The sequence below is a fragment of the Procambarus clarkii genome, chromosome 38 (assembly GCF_040958095.1).
Source record: "Procambarus clarkii isolate CNS0578487 chromosome 38, FALCON_Pclarkii_2.0, whole genome shotgun sequence".
In the NCBI taxonomy this organism is placed as follows: Eukaryota; Metazoa; Arthropoda; class Malacostraca; order Decapoda; family Cambaridae; genus Procambarus; species Procambarus clarkii.
Window position 1 is genome coordinate 29,773,938 of NC_091187.1, and position 26,277 is coordinate 29,800,214.

Below are 26,277 nucleotides of genomic sequence, written 5' to 3' on the forward strand. Positions count from 1 at the left end.
TGGCGAGATTCCATCCAGCCCAACAGCTTTTCTCACATCCAGCTCCAATAGGAGCTTCTTGACCTCATCTCTTGTAATTTCGAACCTATCCAAGGTCACCTGGTTTGCTGCCACCTCTTCTAGCGCCGCGACATCTCCCTGTTCTATTGTAAAGACCTCCTGGAACCTTTTGTTGAGTTCTTCACACACCTCTTTGTATTCTCTGTGTACCTGTCCTCGCCCACCATAAGTTTCATGACCTGTTCCTTCACTGTTGTCTTCCTCCTGATGTGACTGTGTAGTAGCTTTGGTTCGGTCTTGGCTTTATTAGCTATATCATTTTCATACCTTTTCTCAGCTGCTCTTCTCACACTGACATACTCGTTCCTGGTTCTCTGGTATCTCACTCTACTTTCTGGTGTTCTGTTATTACGGAAGTTCCTCCATGCCCTTTTGTTCAGCTCCTTTGCTTTCATACATTCCTTATTAAACCACGGATTCTTCCTTTGCTTCTCTGTTTTTTCCTGTCGGGCTGGGACAAACCTGCTTACAGCCTCCTGACATTTTTGGGTGACATAGTCCATCATGTCTTGTACGGACTTGGTTCCGAGTTCTGTGTCCCAATGTATATCCCATAGGAATTTATACATTTCCTCATAGTTTCCCTTTCGGTACGCCAGCCCTTTGGTACCCAGTTCTTTTTTGGGGGTGATAATTCCCAATGTGTGTGTGTGTGTGTGTGTGTGCGTGTGTGTGTGTGTGTGTGTGTGTGTGTGTGTGTGTGTGTGTGTGTGTGTGTGTGTGTGTGTGTGTGTGTGTGTGTGTGTGTGTGTGTGTGTGTGTGTGTGTGTACTCACCTATATGTACTCATCTATATGTGCTTGCAGGATCGAGCATTGACTCTTGGATCCCGCCTTTCTAGCTATCGGTTGTTTACAGCAATGACTCCTGTCCCATTTCCCTATCATACCTAGTTTTAAAAGTATGAATAGTATTTGCTTCCACAACCTGTTCCCCAAGTGCATTCCATTTTTCTACTACTCTCACGCTAAAAGAAAACTTCCTAACATCTCTGTGACTCATCTGAGTTTCCAGTTTCCACCCATGTCCCCTCGTTCTGTTATTATTACGTGTGAACATTTCATCTATTTCCACTTTGTCAATTCCCCTGAGTATTTTATATGTCCCTATCATATCTCCTCTCTCCCTTCTTTTCTCTAGTGTCGTAAGGTTCAGTTCCTTCAGCCGCTCTTCATATCCCATCCCTCGTAGCTCTGGGACAAGCCTCGTCGCAAACCTCTGAACCTTCTCCAGTTTCTTTATGTGTTTCTTCAGGTGGGGGCTCCATGATGGCGCGGCATACTCTAAGACGGGTCTCACGTAGGCAGTGTAAAGTGCCCTAAAAGCTTCCTCATTTAGGTTTCTGAATGAAGTTCTAATTTTCGCCAGTGTAGAGTACGCTGCTGTCGTTATCCTATTTATATGTGCCTCAGGAGTTAGATTAGGTGTCACATCCACTCCCAGGTCTCTTTCTCGAATCGTTACAGGTAGGCTGTTCCCCTTCATTGTGTACTGTCCCTTTGGTCTCCTGTCGCCTGATCCCATTTCCATAACTTTACATTTACTGGTGTTAAACTCCAGTAGCCATTTCCCTGACCATCTCTGCAGCCTGTTTAAGTCCTCTTGGAGGATCCTACAATCCTCGTCTGTCACAACTCTTCTCATTAATTTTGCGTCATCTGCAAACACATCTGTGTGTGTGTGTGTGTGTGTGTGTGTGTGTGTGTGTGTGTGTGTGTGTGTGTGTGTGTGTGTGTGTGTGTGTGTGTGTGTGTGTGTGTGTGTGTGTGCGTGTGTGCGTGTGTGTGTGTGTGTGTGTGTGTGTGTGTGTGTGTGTGTGTGTGTGTGTGTGTGTGTGTGTGTGTGTGTGTGTGTGTGTGTGTGTGTGTGTGTGTGTGTGTGTGTGTGTGTGTGTGTGTGTGTGTGTGTGTGTGTGTGTGTGTGTGTGTGTGTGTGAGTCAGAGAGAGAGAAAGTCCTGGGGGGTTGATATCTCGCCAGACCTGTTCCCTGAAGCTCATATCAAGAGGATTACATCAGCAGCATATGCCAGGTTGGCTAACATAAGAACGGCCTTTAGAAACTTGTGTAAGGAATCTTTCAGAACATTATATACCACATATGTCAGACCAATCCTGGAGTATGCGGCTCCAGCATGGAATCCATATTATGTCAAGCATAAGACTAAACTGGGAACGGTTCAAAGGTTTGCTACCAGACTAGTACCCGAGCTGAGAGGAATGGGCTACGAGGAGAGACTACGGGAATAAAACCTCACTTCGTTGGAAGACAGAAGAGTTAGGGGGGGTACATGATCACCACATTCAAGATTCTCAAGGGAATCGACAGGGTAGATAAAGACAGATTATTTAACACAAGGGGCACACGCACCTGAGGACACAGGTGGAAACTGAGTGCCCAAATGAGCCACAGAGATAATAGAAATAACTTTTTTAGTGTCAGAGTGGTTGACAAATGGAATGCATTAGGAAGTGATGTGGTGGAGGCTGACTCCATACACAGTTTCAAGTGTAGATATGATAGAGCCCAATAGGCTCAGGAACCTGTACACCTGTTGATTGACGGTTGAGAGGCGGGACCAAAGAGCCAGAGCTCAACCCCCGCAAGCACAATTAGGTGAGTACAATTCGGTGAGTACACACACACCCTCACCCGAACACTCACACACACCCAAAGACTGTGATAAGGGAAACCATCTGAGGGGACACAGACGGCCTCGTGGACCCACAGGTATAACCGAACACACACTCACCCGGACACTCACAGGGACACTCACACTCACACACACTCACCCGGACACTCACAGGGACACCCACACACACACACTCACCCGGACACTCACACACAGACACACATCCATAGACACAAACTGTGATAAAGGAGACCATCTGAGGGGACACAGATGGTCTCCTGGTCCCACAGGTTTCAATATTTATTGATACCTGTGGTATGGATACCACAATATAATACATATTTAAATATACATATATATTCATAAATACATATGTATTATATATTATTTATTAAGATTATATAAATTATATTTATTGGCCATCTACATTGGCTGATACCTATCTACCTTACAGCACAGCTGAGGGAGGTGGGGCGGCCACCTTCAGGGAGACCCAGAAAACTAACAAGTACAGGGACCTAGAACGTTGTTTCAGGTTCGTGCTAACAGGCTTTGAGACTCTGGGCGCCTGTGGTAAATGTGCACTTAAGTTCCTGAAGGGGCTGGGCGAGGAACTCATTGAGATGACTAGAGACCCAAGAGCGGCCAGTTTCATGTTCCAGCGCCTCAGTGCCTCACAAACTACACAACTACGCAAAAATAGCAGGCGGCTTGACGTTTGCGAGGCACTACACATCAAGAAGTCAACACCAGCAATCAACAGCCAATTAATGCACAACTATATTCTACCCACCTCAAGACTCCGCTCCAATATAGAAGCATCAAGAAATATGGACCAATAGGCTTTCTACAAACACTTCTATTCAATACCCATTGTTTCGTGTTCTGTCTTGTGTTGATGAAATTAATACCCTATTAATACCACCTCTTGTTCTGTCTTGTGTTGATGAAATTAATACCCTATTAATGCCACCTCACCCCATCCACCTCACTCAAATGTAGATATAAAATCGGAGATGCGTAAGTTCTATTCAGTTGTGTATTTGTAAACTAAAGTCTTTGAAAATGTAATAAGTTTTACGAAACGCGCTCGTGTCGCGTCAGCCTAGAAATAAAAATGAATTTTGGAGAATTGATTTTTTATTTACCTCCAACAGTAAAAAGAAATGTACGAAAGATTGAGAAAATTCGTGTTAGAATTATTAATCTTACTTTTTCGGTCATATTTAATAATATATATATATATATATATATATATATATATATATATATATATATATATATATATATATATATATATATATGTGTGTGTCTGTGTGTGTGTGTATACATATATTCTGAGGGACCTCTCGCGTTCTTTCACGAAGCCCTGTTATGTGGGAGAACTCAGTGCCAAATTCTTAATGCCCAGACTTGCTTATAACCACAAGTTTAAGTTTATAACTTATAACTTTTTAGACACTCAACCTACCAGGGGACTGGAACACTGGCCATCAAAGTGGCAGTATAAACACGCAAATCTAACAAAGTCCATTTTATACATGACCTACATGAGGCAAATGCAGTGTTTGCAGCCCTAACGGAAACCCACACAAAGGACTACCATGATGGTGAAATATGGATATCAGAGTACAACTCTTTCAGATGTGACAGGAAACACAGGTTATAGGGTGGGGTCAGCCTGTACATCAAAGACACACTCATCTGCACTGTATTGTGCTAAACACCTCAAATGATATGGTGGAAGCGCTAATAATCAAAACAGAGATCCTAAATGTAGTTATTGTCCTTGTATATAAGTCACCGGAGGCAAATCTTCAGCAGTTTAAAGACCAACTAATGAAAATAGAACACTGCTTGGAAAATCTCACAAATCCAGCCCCAACCATCATCCAACTTGGGGACTTTAACCTACGGCACCTGAAATGGAATCACCTATCTAATACAGTTATATCAGAAAGAATACCAGGAAGAAGCCTAAATAAACAGGCACGTGGAATTGACTTTGCGGATGTGCGACAAGTTTGCCTTCAACCAGCATATAGCAGAACCTACTAAGAAGGAGAACACGCTGGACCTCATTTTCACTATTAATGATGAACTGATCAGGAACATAATGATTACACATACCTCTTATTCAGATCACAACTTAATTAAAGTACTGACAAGCATGGGGAGTAGACCTGCACAACCAATCCCGAGCCCCAGGGAAGGAGAATTCAGCAAATTCAATTTTAATAATAAACAGAGTAACTAGGAGCTAATAAACCAAGACTTCACAGAAATAAGCTGGGAAGAACAGCTAGGAAATGCAAACCTGAACCAGTGCCTGGAAAAAATTAACTCGGTAGTACTAGAAAAATGCTCAAACCGCATACCCCTACGAAAAAAGAGGAAGAGATGCAAACTGAAACGGGAACGTCGATCCCTCTATACGCGTAGAAAACGAATTGTGGAACAGCTTGAGAGTCGCACCCTACCTCAAGAACGACGAATAAGGTTAGATAGAGAAATAGAAACGATTGAACTCAAGCTACAAGAATCATACAAAATCCAAGAGAGACAAAGAGAGCAAAAGGCCATCAGTGAAATAGCGAGAAGTCCGAAATATTTTTCTCTTATGCAAAATTAAGATAAAAAAAAAAATACATCTAGTATCAGGGCCCTACGAAAGAGAGATGAACCTTTTACAAATGACAACAGAGAAATGAGCGAAATACTGAAGAATCAGTACGACTGTATTCAGCGAGCCAATACACACTAAAGATTGAAACCGAAATTAATTTTTCATGGTTGCGATGCCAATATCAAATCATATATCAGATGTCACCTTATCCACACTGGATTTTGAAGAAACCATAGATAATATGTCTATGCACTCTACACTAGGCCCTGAGTCCTAGAACTCCATATTCATCAAGAACTGTATAAAAACACTGTCGCAGGCCCTTCACATTTTTTGGAGGCAAAGTCTAGATACTGGCCTTATCCCTAGCATACTAAAAACAGCAGAGATAACACCACTCCATAAAGGAGAAAAAAAGGCAGAGGCAAAAAAATTACAGCCCGATAGCACTAACATCACACATCATAAAAGTTTTTGAGTGAGTGCTAAGAAATAATATCACAAAATACATGAAATCACAGCATCTCCATAACCCTGGACATCATGGTTTTAGAACAGGGCGCTCTTGCCTATCACAGTTGCTGGACCAACATGACATGGGCTTAGATGCCATTAAGGACAAGCAAAACGATGATGTAATTTACACAGATTTCGCTAAAGCCTTCGACAAATGTGACCATGGTGTTATTGCACACAAAATGCGTGCAAAAGAAATTACCGGAAAAAATAGGCGGATGGATCTACAATTTTCTGAAAACTGAACTCAATGTGTAATAGTCAACAAAATAAACTCTGGACCATCAACCGCGAAGAGCTCAGTCCCCCAGGGTACTGTGCTTGCTCCAGTACTTTTTCTCATCCTAATATCGGACATAGATAGTACACAACCTATCCTTTGCAGATGACACGAGGATTTTAAAATATTAAAACAGAAACCACGTACTGTATCAAATCATAACATTGAACAAAAAAGCAATGTAAAGAATTTGGGTGTACTCATGTCGGAAAACCTCACCTTTGAAGAACATAATAAAGTAGCAGTCACAATTGCAAGAAAAATGACAGGTTGATAACAATAACTTTTCAAACTAGAGGTGCTATACTAATGATGATACTCTTCAAGACGCTAATGCTCTCTAGAGTGGAATATTGTTGCACATGACAGCTCCTGTCAAAGCTGGAGAAATTGCTGACCTGGAGAGCGAGCAGAGATTCTTTGCTGCTAGAATCCACTCAGTAAAACATCTAAACTATTGTGACCAACTAAAATTCCTAAATCTGTATTATCTTGAGCGCAGGCGGGAGAAATACATAATAATTTCCACTTGGAAAATAATAGAGGTGCTGGTCCCAAACCTGCACACAGAAATAACACCACATGAGACCAGAAGGCATGGCAGGATGTGCAGAATACCCCCGTTGAAGAGAAGAGGTGCAATAGGAACCCTAAGAAAGAACTCTATCAACATCAGAGGCCCGAGACTGCTAAACACGCTTCCACTACACATAAGGGACATAACTGGCCGATCGCTCACAGTGTTCAAGAGAGAACTCGATAAATACTTGCAAAGGATACCTTATCAACCAGGCTGTGATTCATACGTCAGGCTGCGAGCAGCCGCGTCCAACAGCCTGGTTGACCAGTCCAGCAACGAGGAGGCCTGGGTGATGACCGGGCCGCGGGGACGCTAAGCCCCGAAACCATCTCAAGGTATGGGTTTGTGAGATTAAATAAAATTGGTATTTTTACATTTTTGCAAAACCACTGACACGCAGAGCGTTTCAGGCAGGTCATTAATCAAACATATCAAGTAAGACAATAAGGTACATTGTAGCAAATTTTATATCAACATATAACTACAATATAAATATGACAGAGGTGATTACCCTGGTGAAGATATATGTATTAAGTACTAATAATTGGGGGAGTGGGCAGCACAAGATGCAGTGTGAGATTGAAGCTCACGGTAAGAAACTATAAAAACTCAGAATTGCAATGTCAATCCTGACCTTAAGAGCTTCTTAAAAGGCTGTGAGAGAACTCATGGTCACCACACGAGAAAGAAATATATCTTTGAATTTCAAAGAGACTCAACGAAAGCAGAAAGGCATTGCAAACCAAGGGGCCCAAATTGAGGAATGACCTTCCAAATGATAAAATAATAATAATAATAATAATAATAATAACACTATTACTACTACTACTACTACTACTACTAATAATAATAATAATAATAATAATAATAATAGTAAGAAGAAGGTATTCACAAGAAGGTACAATGGGTTTGTAAGATTACATAAAATTGGTATATGTACTTTCTTGCAAAGTCACTAACACGCATAGTGTTTCGGGCAGGTCTTGAAATCTAACATATCAGGCAAGCTGAAAAGATACATTGTGGCAAGGTTTTATATCAACAAAGAACTACAATATAATATAAATTGACAGACAAATTTTTGAAAGCTGTGTTTCTCCCAATCAGTTAAAAAGAGACTCCGAAATATTTATTTAATATCATGTAATTAATCATGTACATAATATTATATCATGTAATTAGGCTATGTTAAGATAGGTTAGGTTAGGTTAGGTAGAGTAGGTTCCTTTTTACTGTCGATGGTAATTGAAAAATCAGTTCTCCAAAATTCATTTTTATTTCTAGTCTGATGCGACACTTGAACGCATTTTGTTATAACTTTATACATTTTCAAAGACTTTAGTTTACACACACACAACTATAACCTGCAAACAATAAACAGATTTCTTACTATGCTATAATTCAAACGGCTTTTTATTTTATATACCTGCATTTTGGTGAGGTGATATGTTACAACAGTTCCTAAAGAGGCTCAAGAAGGGTGCCTCTTTAGTAGAAGCTTGGAGTAGTTTCCTTAGAATGTTTTCTGGTATGTCAAGAGGTGTACAGGCTGGATCACGATACACTGTCCGCTATCATCCCGATTGTTTCATCCACAGGTATGTTGGTAAACAGTGATTCTATGTCCAACGAGGCTCTTATCCCTGTGGCCCGTGCTCCAAGCAGTAAGTCAACAAATTCCTTTGGAGACTTCAGGCTGAAGGCGCAAGGGACATAAGGAGTCAGCAAGCCGTTGAGTCGCTTCGCCAGTCTATACGTAGGTGTGGGTATCTGGCTGATGACTGGTCGAAGTGGGTTTCCAGGCTTGTGTGTCATGACATTTTCATATGCGTATCCAGGTTTGTATTCCCCAATAATCTTTGGCAGGTGGAGTCCGGATTTCTTGGCGTTCACAGTTTCGATCAATTTGTTGACCTTTGCTTTCAATTCGGCTGTAGTGCCCTTCGTTACCCTTTGGAATTTAGTTTGGTCAGAGAGTATGAGGCTCATTTTCGCCAGATATTCGTCTATTTTAAGAATGACGTATATTGGCGACTTGTCACCTCTCCTGACGACTATCTCCTTGTTCTCACGGAGGCTCTTAGCTGCCGATTTGAGCTCGGGGGACAGTATGGTGCTTCTGTAGTTGCCTCGATTCTTTCCTCCTTCTGCGATATGTTCTGCTTGTAAGGTGTCCTTGGTGGTGACCTTCTTTTGTGTCTCGAGGTCGAATATGTCGTCCAACAGGATTTCCAACTCCACTTTCCGGGCCATCTCACTTGGACATGACATATCGTGACAGTTTATACCCAGATTTAGGAGAGTGACTTGGTCCTCAGTGAGGTTGATTCCGGCAAGGTTCAGGAAGCCGTCTCTCGGTCGTGGAATTGCCATAGGTCCTCCATATAATGTTGTTAGTTTCTTCATTATCCTGGTTTCGGTGCTGAGGTGATGTCGATCTGTGAGGATGTCGAGGTGTTGCTCGATGCGAGTAAGGGGACTTTCGTCGATGCTGCTGTTTCTCCATTGGTTTGTAGCATGAAGTAGTTGCGTTTTGTTGTCTTTGATTTCATTTTCTGCCTTGTGCATCTGATTTCGAATCAGATACACAACGACTTCTCCAATGGTTTCGTTGAAGACATCATAAGAAGGAAGGTGAAACGCCATGCAACCTCTGAAGAGACAAATAACACAACACCTGTACCCCCAATTAGACTGTTTTACAGGAACTTCTTTTCCACAGCTCATAAAACGAAGGAAAGGGTCCTGAAAGATATTGTTAATAGAAACGTTATCCCTACAGACAAAAATCAGAAGGTACAATTGACGATTTACTATAAAACCAAGAAAACTGCCAATCTACTCATGAGAAACTCTCCAGACACAAAGCAGAACGCTTTGAAAGAGACCAATGTCGTCTGTGCCTTCAAATGCCCACTTGGGGACTGTAAGCCTCAAAGAACTCAGTATATAGGCAAGACATCAACATCTCTTTCCAGGCGATTAACGATGCATAAGCAACAGGGCTCCATTAAGGAACATATAATCTCTTCCCACAACCAGACCATCACCAGAGAAGTCTTAACAAAAAACACGGAAATCATCGATAGATACAGCGATAGCAGACGGCTTGATATCTGCGAGGCACTACACATCAAGAAGTCAACACCAGCAATCAACAGCCAATTAATGCACAACTATATTCTACCCACTTCAAGACCCCACACCAAATATAGAAGCATCAAGAAATACGGGCCAATAAGCCCTTTGCAGTTACTTCCATTCTTCCCTCTAACTTACCCAATATTATACCCATTGTTTCGTGTTCTGTTTTGTGTTGAAAGTTTGTTTTCACCTCATCCAAAACTGTTATAACATATCACCTCACCCAAATGCAGGTATATCAAATGAAAAGCCGTTTGAATTATAGCATAGTAAGAAATCTGTTTAGTGTTTGCAGTTTACAGATGTGTTTGTGTAAACTAAAGTCTTTGAAAATGTAATAAGTTATTACGAAACAAGTTCAAGTGTCGCGTCACACTAGAAATAAAAATTAATTTTGGAGAACTGATTTTTCAATTACCATCGACATTGAAAAGGAACATAAGAAATATTGAGAAAATTTGTGTTAGAATTATTAATCTAACTTTTTCGGTCATATTTATTAATATATATCTACAGACTGCTACCAAAATATACTTATATATATATATATATATATTAGTATATTTTGGTAGCAGTCTTTCCTGTAGACATATATTATTAAATATGACCGAAAAAGTAAGATTAATAATTCTAACACGAATTTTCTCAATCTTTCGTACATTACGCTTCACTGTTGGAGGTAAATCAAAAATCACTTCTCCAAAATTCATTTTTATTTCTAGTCTGATGCGACACGGGCGCGTTTCGTAAAACTTATTACATTTTCAAAGACTTCACAAATACACAACTGATTAGAACTTGCGTTTCCCTGATTTTATATCTACATTTGAGTGAGGTGGGAAGGGTGATGTGGCATTACATTTGAGTGAGGTGGGAAGGGTGATGTGGCATTACATTTGAGTGAGGTGGGAAGGGTGATGTGGCATTAACACAAGACAGAACACTAGGGGATATTAATAGGGTATTAAAAGTATCAACACAAGACAGAACAGAAACAATGGGTATTGAATAGAAGTGTTTGTAGAAAGCCTATTGGTCCATATTTCTTGATGCTTCTATATTGGAGCGGAGTCTTGAGGTGGGTAGAATATAGTTGTGCAATAATTGGCTGTTGATTGCTGGTGTTGACTTCTTGATGTGTAGTGCCTCGCAAACGTCAAGCCGCCTGCTATCGCTGTATCTATCGATGATTTCTGTGTTGTTTACTAGGATTTCTAGTTTACTAGAAATCGTCTGCGTTGCGTTGGGCCGTCTGCGTTGTCCAAGTATTGTACCTCACCTTACTTCACCACTCCTTCCTGCCTATTTATACCCATCACTCGATCTGTAAAATGACCTTCTGAAGATGTATTTAATATACGAAAGTACTTAAGGAAATTTCCTGTTTCATTTTTCCTCCGTGGTCTGACATTGTCACATTCTTAATCACGTGTTTATTTTCGTGATATACACATATATATATATATATATATATATATATATATATATATATATATATATATATATATATATATATATATATATATATATATATATATATATATATATATATATATATATATGTATATGTCGTACCTAGTAGCCAGAACGCACTTCTCGGCCTACTATGCAAGGCCCGATTTGCCTAATAAGCCAAGTTTTCCTGAAATAATATATTTTCTCAAATTTTGTTCTTATGAAGTGATAAAGCTACCCATTTCATTATGTATGAGGTCAATTTTTTTTATTGGAGTTAAAATTAATGTAGATATATGACCGAACCTAACCAACCCTACCTAACCTAACCTATCTTTATAGGTTAGGTTAGGTTAGGTAGCCGAAAAAGTTAGGTTAGGTTAGGTAGTCGAAAAACAATTAATTCATGAAAACTTGGCTTATTAGGCAAATCGGGCCTTGCATAGTAGGTCGAGAAGTGCGTTCTGGCTATTAGGTACGATATATATATATATATATATATATATATATATATATATATATATATATATATATATATATATATATATATATATATATATATATATATATATATATATATATATTTATATATATATATATATATATATATATATATATATATATATATATATATATATATGTCGTACCTAGTAGCCAGAACTCACTTCTCAGCCTACTATGCAAGGCCCGATTTGCCTAATAAGCCAAGTTTTCATGAATTAATGTTTTTTCGTCTACCTAACCTACCTAACCTAACCTAGCTTTTTTTGGCTACCTAACCTAACCTTACCTATATATATAGGTTAGGTTAGGTAGGGTTGGTTAGGTTCGGTCATATATCTACGTTAATTTTAACTCCAATAAAAAAAAATTGACCTCATACATAGTGAAAAGGGTAGCTTTATCATTTCATAAGAAAAAAATTATAGTAAATATATTAATTCAGGAAAACTTGGCTTATTAGGCAAATCGGGCCTTGAATAGTAGGCTGAGAAGTGAGTTCTGGCTACTAGGTACGACATATATATATATATATATATATATATATATATATATATATATATATATATATATATATATATATATATATATATATATATATATATATATATATATATACCTCTAGCTGGAAGAAAGGGGACCCATAGCCTCGGAGGAAACCACGCATAACGCATTAGAGGGAATGTTTAGATCCCCTCCAATACAGTTTCTGTGTGCTTTTCTCCTACCACCCCCTTCTTTGAATATTTTTTGTGCTTTATTATGCATTTGATGGTTACAAGATATACATGGGTTGATACAAAAATAATAATGCAAAAAGGTGCTTAAAGGTTATGGATCTCTTGAAGAACACAACAATGGGAAACATTGATGAATGTCACAGACGGGTTCGATCATTGTTGCAAGTCAAACACTTCTTCGAATTCCTCTGAAGTTGGACTAGTGCCCAAGACGCAACAGGCATTTCCCCTCTGAATCGCAACACTGAGGCGCTGGAACAAGAAACTTTTTGCTCTCTGGTCTTTTGTAGCGCTGATCAATTTGTCCCCCAACTCCTTCAGGAACTTCAATGCACATTTTCCCCACGAACCGAGGGTCTCCGAGCCGATCGGAACAAAGCTGTAGCAGTGTGCTAGGCCTCTGTATTTAATAATTTTCTGCGATTCCCTGAAAGAAGCAGCACCACCGCTTTCACGTGTGCTGTAGTGGAGGTAGGTACTGGCCAGTGTGGCAGCGCACGTGTAGTCCCATACCACTTGCTTACCATCCTTCCAAGGTAGCAAGGTGACCCCATCAGGGCGCTTCTGAGGGTCGTTAGGTCTGGATAAGTGTGGTTCTCTTTGTGCCGGGCAGCGGGCTGTGGCGAGGCTCCTCTTGATGATGTCGTTGACTTCTTCATGTCTTGCAATTTTACCCTGTGATTTACGACATACCAGACCATGACGACCATATTGGTCTGCCATCGCAGTTCCGCAGATGCACCTATGTTCGGTGAGGATGGGGGCGGCAAGGCGAAGGGCAACTCCAATGCGGAGAGCGTCATGACTGAGGCGAGTTCCCAGGGCTGCATTGGGCACAGCAAATAAAAAATCCCCGGCGTGGGGTGCTGTTACCGCTAGGAGGCGGGCTTTGTTTTCAGCATCAGCGTTGTCAATCGTTGCTGTGACAGTCTTTTCCATTATGGGGCTATCCCAGTGGGCCTGCTTGTGGTCTTTTGGGACTTGTGGTCGGGGTTGAGGGTGTGCAATGGTGTCCCATTGTCTGGCTGCTTCGATGAACGTTTGATCATGAGTTCCCGCTGTCTCTCTCATACGCTCTGGTAGGATCCGCCCTACCAATTCGTTGGCTGCTGTACATGAGGATAAGAATGCTGGAAGTGCTACCTCAGCTGCCTTTCGTATGCCTATCCCTCCAAATCTCACTGGTAGTGTTGCTTGGTCCCACTGACTGTCATCTAAATCTAGGTTGAGCGCCTTCCTGAATATTGACCTGAGGAGCTCATCATATTGATTTAGAAGTGGGTTGCCAAAAGTTGGTGCACACCTTAAGAAGTATGTTAGCCTGGGCAAGGTAAGGCACTTTGTGAGAAGGTAGAGGGCATCGTGGGAGTCCAAGTCCCCAATTCTCTCTTCCATCCTCTTTAGGTCTCTAAACTTTTCGTCAAGGACTGCAGCAATGGCATTGTGGCCCAGAGGTGCTCCGAGTAGTGTGCTGTCGGTAGGTTTAACGACTGAGGCTTCTGGTAGAACTGATTTCACTGCTCTAATGATTACTTCACTAGATGCAATAATTTCGCACTTGGAGGGGCTAAGAACGAGACCCATGGACTTCCCCCGTGTCTTCACCAGCTGTAAGTCTTCCAGCAGGGAATCTTGTGTGCCTGCCAGAGTGCCATCATCCAGGAACCAGATGTTGAGCTCGCTGGACAGTCTGGTTGTAATTTCTCGAACCGCTATGCAAAAGAGGAACGGTGCAAGTGGGTCACCCTGTTGAATTCCCTCTGCTGAGGTGACTTCATGTTTGCCAAACAGGAGGGTTGAGTCTTTGCTGTAGCCTGCTGACACAAACGGGAGAATGCTTGGGCAATGTTCCTGGACTGCAGTGAGGATTGCTTCCCTTTTGACCGAGTTGAAAGCGTTTTTAAAATCTAATTTTACTACTGCCTGGTCTTCAGTAAGAGAGCTAATGTAGGCTCGTGCAGCATGAGCCGCTGCTTCACAGCCTTGGGGGACTCCAAACCCCAGCTGGTTGGGTTGCAGCATGGTGGCTGCTTCCGTTCGGATACTTCTGACAGCAGCCCTTGCAACTAGGCGGCGAAGGGTATTACCAACGGCAATGGGTCTGATTCCTCCCCCCTTCTTTTTTTGAGGGCACATAGGGATGCACCAAAGAAGAATGGTTTGATTTCATCAGGGATTAACCCGGCGAGGCAGTTGTTGACAAACGTTGTGATTTCTGTCAGGAGCGCTTCTGCAGCTGGGCCAAGAACAGGGTTCACCATTTCCTTCACATGTTGAGGTCTTACCCCTGTGTAGCCTCCTGAGGAGCCCGGGGGAAATGAAACGATAGCTTTATAAACCTCTGACTCCCGGAGGACGAGAGGTTCCTGATTAGAGGCGAGCCTGACCTGTGGGGGAGGTCCACCTACGGCCCTGAGGGGGTGTTTTTCTCTCAGTGCTTGGGCTGTGGTTTCATCCCTGGGCAAAATTTTGTCCTCACTTGTGATTAACCTGAGTGCCCCGACTGTATTGCCCTCTTCAATTTTCTTGCTGACTTGGGTACCTAATTTTCTGTTGTCGCTGATTGTCGTACTTGGTCTGCCTCGGCGGTGTTTGGTGTGTTTGGGGAGGCGGACTAGGTTGTCAGCCCTAGGAAAATCCCTAATTGCTTTATTGACGGATGAGGCCAGTGTCTTGCCTCCTCTGTCTGGTACACCTAAGCATGCATTGCCAAAAAGTAACAGATTGTGCCAGGCTTTGATGGTATCAGGTGCAACAAGGTTATTTGACCCTCTGTTAACTTTTGCGATGAGGTCCGTGTATTTCCCTGCAGCAAAAGGGCGAGAGGCCTTTGGGATGTGGGTGAGTGTCCTGGTTGACGTTGCTTTAATTGCCTCTAGCAGGTCGTCTGTTGCAATGTAATCTGTTGCGATTTGTACTGGTGCAACAGGCTCCTGAGTGCTGCCTCCACCCACGGGAGGCCTCCCTGACCCAGGACAGTCACCATGCTGGCGTTTGACTCTGGAGACAGAGTTGATGCTGACGATGTTCCCACAACCACTGCATGTGCCTCTCCTTTGATTGGCTTCGGGAGGGGTGAGCTGGCTGGTAGCGGCTTCTTCTGCCATCCCCTTAGGTAAAGTGAATGTCACCTTGCACTGGAGTATTTGTCTCTCCCTCCTGGCTGGGGGGGACGAGGTTGTCCCCTATAATATGCGTCATGTCTGGGTATATATATATATATATATATATATATATATATATATATATATATATATATATATATATATATATATATATATATATATATATATTTATATATATATTTATATATTTATATATATATATATATATATATATATATATATATATATATATATATATATATATATATGCGAACAAGCCTGAATGGTCCCCAGGACAATATGCAACTGAAAACTCACACCCCAGAAGTGACTCGAACCCATACTCCCAGAAGCAACGCAACTGGTATGTACAAGACGCCTTAATCCACTTGACCATCACGACCGGACAAAATGAGGTGATAGCCGAGGCTATTTGAACCACCCCACCGCCGGCACTCGGATAGTTATCTTGGGCATAGCATTTTACCAAATCACCTCATTCTTTGGGGCACACGTGAGGAACACAAATGCGAACAAGCCTGAATGGTCCCCAGGACAATATGCAACTGAAAACTCACACCCCAGAAGTGACTCGAACCCATACTCCCAGAAGCAACGCAACTGGTATGTACAAGACGCCTTAATCCACTTGACCATCACGACCGGACAAAATGAGGTGATAGCCGAGGCTATTTGAACCACCCCACCGCCGGCACTCGGATAGTTATCTTGGGCATAGCATATTACCAAATCACCTCATTCTTTGGGGCACACGTGAGGAACACAAATGCGAACAATCCTGAATGGTCCCCAGGACAATATGCAACTGAAAACTCACACCCCAGAAGTGACTCGAACCCATACTCCCAGAAGCAACGCAACTGGTATGTACAAGACGCCTTAATCCACTTGACCATCACGACCGGACAAAATGAGGTGATAGCCGAGGCTATTTGAACCACCCCACCGCCGACACTCGGATAGTTATCTTGGGCATAGCATTTTACCAAATCACCTCATTCTTTGGGGCACACGTGAGGAACACAAATGCGAACAAGCCTGAATGGTCCCCAGGACAATATGCAACTGAAAACTCACACCCCAGAAGTGACTCGAACCCATACTCCCAGAAGCAACGCAACTGGTATGTACAAGACGCCTTAATCCACTTGACCATCACGACCGGACAAAATGAGGTGATAGCCGAGGCTATTTGAACCACCCCACCGCCGACACTCGGATAGTTATCTTGGGCATAGCATTTTACCAAATCACCTCATTCTTTGGGGCACACGTGAGGAACACAAATGCAAACAAGCCTGAATGGTCCCCAGGACAATATGCAACTGAAAACTCACACCCCAGAAGTGACTCGAACCCATACTCCCAGAAGCAACGCAACTGGTATGTACAAGACGCCTTAATCCACTTGACCATCACGACCGGACAAAATGAGGTGATAGCCGAGGCTATTTGAACCACCCCACCGCCGGCACTCGGATAGTTATCTTGGGCATAGCATTTTACCAAATCACCTCATTCTTTGGGGCACACGTGAGGAACACAAATGCGAACAAGCCTTACCAATGAGGTGATTTGGTAAAATGCTATGCCCAAGATAACTATCCGAGTGCCGGCGGTGGGGTGGTTCAAATAGCCTCGGCTATCACCTCATTTTGTCCGGTCGTGATGGTCAAGTGGATTAAGGCGTCTTGTACATACCAGTTGCGTTGCTTCTGGGAGTATGGGTTCGAGTCACTTCTGGGGTGTGAGTTTTCAGTTGCATATTGTCCTGGGGACCATTCAGGCTTGTTCGCATTTGTGTTCCTCACGTGTGCCCCAAAGAATGAGGTGATTTGGTAAAATGCTATGCCCAAGATAACTATCCGAGTGCCGGCGGTGGGGTGGTTCAAATAGCCTCGGCTATCACCTCATTTTGTCCGGTCGTGATGGTCAAGTGGATTAAGGCGTCTTGTACATACCAGTTGCGTTGCTTCTGGGAGTATGGGTTCGAGTCACTTCTGGGGTGTGAGTTTTCAGTTGCATATTGTCCTGGGGACCATTCAGGCTTGTTCGCATTTGTGTTCCTCACGTGTGCCCCAAAGAATGAGGTGATTTGGTAAAATGCTATGCCCAAGATAACTATCCGAGTGCCGGCGGTGGGGTGGTTCAAATAGCCTCGGCTATCACCTCATTTTGTCCGGTCGTGATGGTCAAGTGGATTAAGGCGTCTTGTACATACCAGTTGCGTTGCTTCTGGGAGTATGGGTTCGAGTCACTTCTGGGGTGTGAGTTTTCAGTTGCATATTGTCCTGGGGACCATTCAGGCTTGTTCGCATTTGTGTTCCTCACGTGTGCCCCAAAGAATGAGGTGATTTGGTAAAATGCTATGCCCAAGATAACTATCCGAGTGCCGGCAGTGGGGTGGTTCAAATAGCCTCGGCTATCACCTCATTTTGTCCGGTCGTGATGGTCAAGTGGATTAAGGCGTCTTGTACATACCAGTTGCGTTGCTTCTGGGAGTATGGGTTCGAGTCACTTCTGGGGTGTGAGTTTTCAGTTGCATATTGTCCTGGGGACCATTCAGGCTTGTTCGCATTTGTGTTCCTCACGTGTGCCCCAAAGAATGAGGTGATTTGGTAAAATGCTATGCCCAAGATAACTATCCGAGTGCCGGCGGTGGGGTGGTTCAAATAGCCTCGGCTATCACCTCATTTTGTCCGGTCGTGATGGTCAAGTGGATTAAGGCGTCTTGTACATACCAGTTGCGTTGCTTCTGGGAGTATGGGTTCGAGTCACTTCTGGGGTGTGAGTTTTCAGTTATATATATATATATAAATAAATAAAATATATAAATAAATATATATATATATATATATATATATATATATATATATATATATATATATATATATATATATATATATATATATATATATATATATATATATATATATATATATATATATATATATATATATATATATATATATATATATATATATATATATATATATATTGGTGTATACTGGCAGCAGGTTTTCTTTCAAACATGTTTCATTGAATATGACCGCATATTCTGTCTTTATTATTTTCTGGTTTAGGGCTTCTATCCCTCTAACTATTTTCTTAGCATCAGGGCTTAATTGGAATAGGAGTTCTCCAAAACTCATTTTCGTACTTTTAAGGTGAAGAAAAGAAGTGATTTACTATAGAGTGTATTACACTTATTTGTATAATTTGCACGACGTTTCGAACCTCCATGGTTCATTCTCAAGTGAACAATCTTACAATACTAGTTGATTTTATACCCGCATTAGGTCAGGTGATAATACAATGAAGGTGAAAAACATGGAGGGATACATAAGGGATAAACATAGGGGCTGCAGAAGGCTTATTGGCCCATACGAGACATCTCCTATCCAAACACAAAGATTAATCCAGTGTAAATATATATATATATATATATCGTGATATACACACATCTATATATATATATATATATATATATATATATATATATATATATATATATATATATATATATATATATATATATATATATATATATATATATATATATATATATATATATATATATATGTCGTACCTAGTAGCCAGAACGCACTTCTCAGCCTACTATGCAAGGCCCGATTTGCCTAATAAGCCAAGTTTTCATGAATTAATTGTTTTTCGACTACCTAACCTACCTAACCTAACTTTTTTGGCTACCTAACCTAACCTATCTTTATAGGTTAGGTTAGGTTAGGTAGGGTTGGTTAGGTTCGGTCATATATCAACGTTAATTTTAACTCCAATGAAAAAAAATTGACCTCATACATAATGAAATGGGTAGCTTTATCATTTCATAAGAAAATAATTAGAGAAAATATATTATTTCAGGAAAACTTGGCTTATTAGGCAAATCCGGCCTTGCATAGTAGGCTGAGAAGTGCGTTCTGGTTACTAGGTACGACATATATATATATATATATATATATATATATATATATATATATATATATATATATATATATATATATATATATATATATATATATTATTAAATATGACCGAAAAAGTAAGATTAATAATTCTAACACGAATTTTCTCAATCTTTCGTACATTACGCTTCACTGTCGGAGGTAAATCAAAAATCACTTCTCCAAAATTCATTTTTATTTCTAGTCTGACGCGACACGGGCGAGTTTCGAAAAACTTATTACATTTTCAAAGACTTCACAAATACACAACTGATTAGAACTTACGTATCTCTGATTTTATATCTACATTTGAGTGAGGTGGGAGGGGTGATGTGGCATTAACACAAGACAGAACAAGAGGGGATATTAATAGGGTATTAAAAGTATCAACACAAGACAGAACAGAAACAATGGGTATTGAATAGAAGTGTTTGTAGAAAGCCTATTGGTCCATATTTCTTGATGCTTCTATATTGGAGCGGAGTCTTGAGGTGGGTAGAATATAGTTGTGCAATAATTGGCTGTTGATTGCTGGTGTTGACTTCTTGATGTGAAGTGCCTCGCAAACGTCAAGCCGCCTGCTATCGCTGTATCTATCGATGATTTCTGTGTTGTTTACTAGGATTTCTCTGGCGATGGTTTGGTTATGGGAAGAGATTATATGTTCCTTAATGGAGCCCTGTTGCTTATGCATCGTTAAACGCCTAGAAACAGATGTTGTTGTCTTGCCTATATACTGGGTTTTTTGGAGCTTACAGTCCCCAAGTGGGCATTTGAAGGCATAGACGACGTTAGTCTCTTTTAAAGCGTTCTGTTTTGGAGAAGTGATTTTTGATTTACCTCCAACAGTGAAGCGTAATGTACGAAAGATTGAGAAAATTCGTGTTAGAATTATTAATCTTACTTTTTCGGTCATATTTAATAATATATGTCTACAGGAAAGACTGCTACCAAAATATACTAATATTAAAGTGCACGACCCAGCAGCAAGGAATCAAGCCTTCACGATAAAATATCGCCAGGATCTGATTCGTGATCAGATATACAAGGCAGATAATGAAATCAAAGACAACAAAACGCAACTACTTCATGCTACAAACGAGTGGAGAAATAGCAACATCGACCATAGTATCCGTACCCGCATTGAACAACACCTCGACATCCTCACAGACCAACATCACCTCAGCACTGAAACAAGGATTATCAAGAAACTAACAACATTATATGGAGGACCTATGGCAATTCCACGACCAAGAGATGGCTTCCTGAACCTTGCAGGAATTAACCTCACTGAGGACCAAGTCACTCTCCTAAATCTGGGCATAAACTGTCATGTTATGTCCAGACCGAGTGAAATGGCCCGGAAAGTAGAGTTGGAAATTCTGTTGGACGACATATTCGACCTCGAGACACAAAAGAAGGTCACTACCAAAGATACCTTACAAGCAGAACTTATTGCAGAAGGAGGAAAGAATCGAGGCAACTACAGAAGCACCATACTGTCCCCCGAGCTTAAAGCGGCAGCTAAAAGCCTTCGTGAGAACAAGGAGATAGTTGTCAGGAGAGGTGACAAGTCGCCAATATATGTCATTCTTAAAAAAGACGAATATCTGGCGAAAATGAACATCATACTCTCTGACCAAACTAAGTTCCAAAGGGTAACGAAGGACACTACAGCCGAATTAAAAGCAAAGGTCAACAAACTGATCGAAACTGTGAACGCCAAGAAATCCGGACTCCACCTGCCAAAGATCATTGGGGAATATAAACCTGGATATGCGTATGGAAATGTCAAGACGCACAAGCCTGGAAACCCACTTCGGCCAATCATTAGCCAGATACCCACACCCACGTATAGACTGGCGAAGCGACTCAACGGCCTGCTGACTCCTTATGTTCCTTGCGCCTTCAGCCTGAAGTCTCCAAAGGAATTTGTGGACTTACTGCGGGGCACACGGGCCACAGGGATAAGAGCCTCGTTGGACGTAGAATCGCTGTTTACCAACGTACCTGTGGACGAGACAATCGGAATGATAGCCGACAGAGTGTATCGTGATCCAGCCAGTACTCCTCTTGACATGCTAGAAAGTATTCTGAGGAAACTACTCCAAGCTTGTACTAAAGAGGCACCCTTCTTGAGCCCGGATGGGCACATGTATAAGCAAGTAGATGGGGTCGCCATGGGTTCTCCCCTAGGTGTCCTGTTTGCAAACTTCTACATGGGTACCATCGAGCAAAAAGTCTTAGTCGACATGAACTTGAAACCGGCCATATACTGCAGGTATGTTGACGACATTTTTACACAGGTACCTGATGTCAGACATCTGCAGGAGCTGAAGGAGGCATTTGAGCAGAGTTCCGTGCTGCGTTTCACTTACGAGATGGAAAAGGATGGGAAGCTGCCTTTTCTAGATGTAACAGTCATGGAAAAGGGCGGAGGTTTCCACACTGCAGTCTACACTAAGGAAACAAACATAGGAATGTGCCTAAATGCCAACAGCGACTGCCCTGACAGGTACAAGAGGAGTGTTGTTAACGCATACGTCGACCGTGCTCTCAGCCACAGCTCAGAATGGAAGCAAGTCGACGAAGAACTCTGTAGGGTAAGGCAGGTCCTAGTCAATAACGGCTTCTCCAATGGTTTCATCGAAGACATCATAAGAAGGAAAGTGAAAAGCCATGCAACCTCTGAAGAGACAACTAACACAACACCTATACCCCCCTATTAGACTATTTTACAGGAACTTCTTTTCCACAGCTCATAAAACGGAGGAAAGGGTCCTGAAAGATATTGTTAATAGAAACGTTATCCCTACAGACAAAAATCAGAGGATACAACTGACGATTTACTATTAAACCAGAAAAACGGCCAGCCTACTCATGAGAAACTCTCCAGACACAAAACAGAACGCTTTAATAGAGACTAACGTCGTCTATGCCTTCAAATGCCCACTTGGGGACTGTAAGCTCCAAAAAACCCAGTATATAGGCAAGACAACAACATCTCTTTCTAGGCGTTTAACGATGCATAAGCAACAGGGCTCCATTAAGGAACATATAATCTCTTCCCATAACCAAACCATCGCCAGAGAAATCCTAGTAAACAACACAGAAATCATCGATAGATACAGCGATAGCAGGCGGCTTGACGTTTGCGAGGCACTACACATCAAGAAGTCAACACCAGCAATCAACAGCCAATTATTGCACAACTATATTCTACCCACCTCAAGACTCCGCTCCAATATAGAAGCATCAAGAAATATGGACCAATAGGCTTTCTACAAACACTTCTATTCAATACCCATTGTTTCTGTTCTGTCTTGTGTTGATACTTTTAATACCCTATTAATATCCCCTCTTGTTCTGTCTTGTGTTAATGCCACATCACCCCTCCCACCTCACTCAAATGTAGATATAAAATCAGAGATACGTAAGTTCTAATCAGTTGTGTATTTGTGAAATCTTTGAAAATGTAATAAGTTTTACAAAACGCGCCCGTGTCGCGTCAGACTAGAAATAAAAATGAATTTTGGAGAAGTGATTTTTGATTTACCTCCAACAGTGAAGCGTAATGTACGAAAGATTGAGAAAATTCGTGTTAGAATTATTAATCTTACTTTTTCGGTCATATTTAATAATATATGTCTACAGGAAAGACTGCTACCAAAATATACTAATATTAAAGTGCACGACCCAGCAGCAAGGAATCAAGCCTTCACGATAAAATATCGCCAGGATCTGATTCGTGATCAGATATACAAGGCAGATAATGAAATCAAAGACAACAAAACGCAACTACTTCATGCTACAAACGAGTGGAGAAATAGCAACATCGACCATAGTATCCGTACCCGCATTGAACAACACCTCGACATCCTCACAGACCAACATCACCTCAGCACTGAAACAAGGATTATCAAGAAACTAACAACATTATATGGAGGACCTATGGCAATTCCACGACCAAGAGATGGCTTCCTGAACCTTGCAGGAATTAACCTCACTGAGGACCAAGTCACTCTCCTAAATCTGGGCATAAACTGTCATGTTATGTCCAGACCGAGTGAAATGGCCCGGAAAGTAGAGTTGGAAATTCTGTTGGACGACATATTCGACCTCGAGACACAAAAGAAGGTCACTACCAAAGATACCTTACAAGCAGAACTTATTGCAGAAGGAGGAAAGAATCGAGGCAACTACAGAAGCACCATACTGTCCCCCGAGCTTAAAGCGGCAGCTAAAAGCCTTCGTGAGAACAAGGAGATAGTTGTCAGGAGAGGTGACAAGTCGCCAATATATGTCATTCTTAAAAAAGACGAATATCTGGCGAAAATGAACATCATACTCTCTGACCAAACTAAGTTCCAAAGGGTAACGAAGGACACTACAGCCGAATTAAAAGCAAAGGTCAACAAACTGATCGAAACTGTGAACGCCAAGAAATCCGGACTCCACCTGCCAAAGATCATTGGGGAATATAAACCTGGATATGCGTATGGAAATGTCAAGACGCACAAGCCTGGAAACCCACTTCGGCCAATCATTAGCCAGATACCCACACCCACGTATAGACTGGCGAAGCGACTCAACGGCCTGCTGACTCCTTATGTTCCTTGCGCCTTCAGCCTGAAGTCTCCAAAGGAATTTGTGGACTTACTGCGGGGCACACGGGCCACAGGGATAAGAGCCTCGTTGGACGTAGAATCGCTGTTTACCAACGTACCTGTGGACGAGACAATCGGAATGATAGCCGACAGAGTGTATCGTGATCCAGCCTGTACTCCTCTTGACATGCCAGAAAGTATTCTGAGGAAACTACTCCAAGCTTGTACTAAAGAGGCACCCTTCTTGAGCCCGGATGGGCACATGTATAAGCAAGTAGATGGGGTCGCCATGGGTTCTCCCCTAGGTGTCCTGTTTGCAAACTTCTACATGGGTACCATCGAGCAAAAAGTCTTAGTCGACATGAACTTGAAACCGGCCATATACTGCAGGTATGTTGACGACATTTTTTACACAGGTACCTGATGTCAGACATCTGCAGGAGCTGAAGGAGGCATTTGAGCAGAGTTCCGTGCTGCGTTTCACTTACGAGACGGAAAAGGATGGGAAGCTGCCTTTTCTAGATGTAACAGTCATGGAAAAGGGCGGAGGTTTCCACACTGCAGTCTACACTAAGGAAACAAACATAGGAATGTGCCTAAATGCCAACAGCGACTGCCCTGACAGGTACAAGAGGAGTGTTGTTAACGCATACGTCGACCGTGCTCTCAGCCACAGCTCAGAATGGAAGCAAGTCGACGAAGAACTCTGTAGGGTAAGGCAGGTCCTAGTCAATAACGGCTTCTCCAATGGTTTCATCGAAGACATCATAAGAAGGAAAGTGAAAAGCCATGCAACCTCTGAAGAGACAACTAACACAACACCTATACCCCCTATTAGACTATTTTACAGGAACTTCTTTTCCACAGCTCATAAAACGGAGGAAAGGGTCCTGAAAGATATTGTTAATAGAAACGTTATCCCTACAGACAAAAATCAGAGGATACAACTGACGATTTACTATAAAACCAGAAAAACGGCCAGCCTACTCATGAGAAACTCTCCAGACACAAAACAGAACGCTTTAAAAGAGACTAACGTCGTCTATGCCTTCAAATGCCCACTTGGGGACTGTAAGCTCCAAAAAACCCAGTATATAGGCAAGACAACAACATCTCTTTCTAGGCGTTTAACGATGCATAAGCAACAGGGCTCCATTAAGGAACATATAATCTCTTCCCATAACCAAACCATCGCCAGAGAAATCCTAGTAAACAACACAGAAATCATCGATAGATACAGCGATAGCAGGCGGCTTGACGTTTGCGAGGCACTACACATCAAGAAGTCAACACCAGCAATCAACAGCCAATTATTGCACAACTATATTCTACCCACCTCAAGACTCCGCTCCAATATAGAAGCATCAAGAAATATGGACCAATAGGCTTTCTACAAACACTTCTATTCAATACCCATTGTTTCTGTTCTGTCTTGTGTTGATACTTTTAATACCCTATTAATATCCCCTCTTGTTCTGTCTTGTGTTAATGCCACATCACCCCTCCCACCTCACTCAAATGTAGATATAAAATCAGAGATACGTAAGTTCTAATCAGTTGTGTATTTGTGAAGTCTTTGAAAATATAATAAGTTTTACGAAACGCGCCCGTGTCGCGTCAGACTAGAAATAAAAATGAATTTTGGAGAAGTGATTTTTGATTTACCTCCAACAGTGAAGCGTAATGTACGAAAGATTGAGAAAATTCGTGTTAGAATTATTAATCTTACTTTTTCGGTCATATTTAATAATATATGTCTACAGGAAAGACTGCTACCAAAATATACTAATATTAAAGTGCACGACCCAGCAGCAAGGAATCAAGCCTTCACGATAAAATATCGCCAGGATCTGATTCGTGATCAGATATACAAGGCAGAGAATGAAATCAAAGACAACAAAACGCAACTACTTCATGCTACAAACGAGTGGAGAAATAGCAACATCGACCATAGTATCCGTACCCGCATTGAACAACACCTCGACATCCTCACAGACCAACATCACCTCAGCACTGAAACAAGGATTATCAAGAAACTAACAACATTATAT